The sequence below is a fragment of the Anopheles merus genome, chromosome 2L (genome assembly GCF_017562075.2).
Source record: "Anopheles merus strain MAF chromosome 2L, AmerM5.1, whole genome shotgun sequence".
Taxonomy (NCBI): domain Eukaryota; kingdom Metazoa; phylum Arthropoda; class Insecta; order Diptera; family Culicidae; genus Anopheles; species Anopheles merus.
In genome coordinates this window covers 32,309,949-32,312,129 of record NC_054083.1, presented here as the reverse complement: position 1 = coordinate 32,312,129, position 2,181 = coordinate 32,309,949, and positions in this window count along the sequence as shown.

The following is a 2,181-nucleotide window of genomic DNA, read 5'->3' as shown; positions in this document are numbered from 1 at the left end:
TAAAAAAAAAAAAACAGTGTTTTGGGTTCTCACCATTCAAAACGACACACATTCCTGGGTACCGTCGATTCGTACAGCCGCATCATAAGCAGTGTTAAATGGTAAAAATATACAAATACACACACTCCCCCAACATGAACCGGTAAGATATGTGAACGTGCACCACACAACCAGTATAGGCTTCGTTTTAGTGCCATTTTTTTTCGAAACAAATCGGGAAGAAAACTCACCGATCGTCGAGAGGATCATGCTCGCATCCGCTGACGATCGCCGGAAGTATTCTACTTAGCATGCCGGTGCAACACTTCAAAGCCCCCTTGTTCTTTTTAATTGTCCAAAACTCCCCGTTTCGAGGCAGATCCAAGGATTTCGGGAAAATACATACGGATCAATCATTCACAAATACACAACAAAACTACAATGCAAAATATCAGTATCACAGTGTTAACTCCGTCTGCAGTTTAGAGCCTTTTTTTATTTTGCCCCACTTTTTTAAATTATTAAGGTGTCTACCAAAATAAATCAACAAAAGGATTTGATAGAATAAACGTTTTACCAAACCCGGAACAATCGTATGCATTGCTTTCATTCTTGGTCCGAAAATATGTGGTGTTATGCATGTGCCATGTTAAGCAACTCTTCTAGGACTTTGTATTGTATACAGGTAAAGTTCAATGCAGATTTGGAATGCTTATTACGCGTTTATATTTATTTTGAATATAGTTTTTTTAGCATCATTTAAACTATGAAACTGACTCGATCATGACACGCAATAGTTATCTAAGAAACAGATTACATTGTGAATTATAGTGAATTGTCTTCTTCTTTTTCTTCTTCTACTACGTCTACTTCTACTCTACGTCCTAAGCAGACACGCCGGCCTGTACAGGCTTTCGAGATTTATGCAGTACCACGCAGTCGGATAGTTTTGCTGCGGGGGGGGGGGTCCATTTTAGGTTTGAATCCATGACGGGCATGTTATTGAGTTGTTCGAGTTGACGGCTGTACCACGTGATCGCCCCTGTGAGTTATGTATATCGCAATTAATGAGTCATGTTAGACAGCAATTTAGATTTTCGTTTTCATTACGAGACAATTATTAGCCAAGCCATTTGAAAGTTTCGTAACCCGCCATTCAGATACTATTATCTACCTTATTACTCAAGTCACTCTACTTTTCGTTTATTTGCTATGCAGTCTGGAGTATTGTTCTGTTATTTGGTGTCTCTATTTAAGTTAAGGAAGCTAATGCCAATCGACGACCCAGAAATGTGTATGAGCATCTCAGGTGCTGAATATTTATCCAATATATTTGAAGTGTTGATCGTCTTCAAACATTAAATTACACTATAATTCTAAGATATCTACCACCTGCTTTGTCCAGTAGTTTACTTCAGTTAGCTAAGCAAATTGTATGATGAGGACCAGATCAACAGTGTATGCTAATATTTGATTACTTTTATGAGTTAGCTTGCGTCAAGTTGAACAAAAGGCTTTGAGTTTTCCATTCTCCTTCAACAGACATCTGGCGGTAGGTAGTATCATTCTAACTATTATCAAATTAACTTCTAGCTTTGATTGGTCGTCCAAAGCAACCCATTACATTATATATTTCTACCATATGTATGCTACCATTTCCAGTGTTGAGATCTTTGAATCAGAATTATGGGTGTGCTTTACATTTTGAGAACTTCGCCAAAATCTAACCCATGGTGAAGATCTGATCAAGGGGTTATTTGAGTTACGGATACCACTTTTTACAGTGCAGTTCATCTTCCTCTTCATAAGTGGAATGGATGATGCCGAAATTATAATCACAAAGCATCGATTCGCTATCACCTACCATAATAATAATTTGAGGAATTTCATTTTCGAGTGTTGCAACTCCATTTTTAACCAGCTTACGTTGCAATTCCTTCAGTTCTGGATATCTTCTTGTATTTCAGGTTATGGTGTGTACTTTCCGAGATTCTATTTTGACAACTTTTCGAAAACTTTTCACAATGAAACGTTGACCTGTGGCTGTAAAACGAATCTCATATTTGCTGAAATGTTGCATATAGCATATAGCTCTTCAGATATGCGTTTTGTTGTTATTGTTGTGCGAGAGACTCGATTTTTTTCGCTCGAGAAGCGCTAATGACAGAGCAATGTCCATGCCGGCATTTTTTTTTGCCGTTG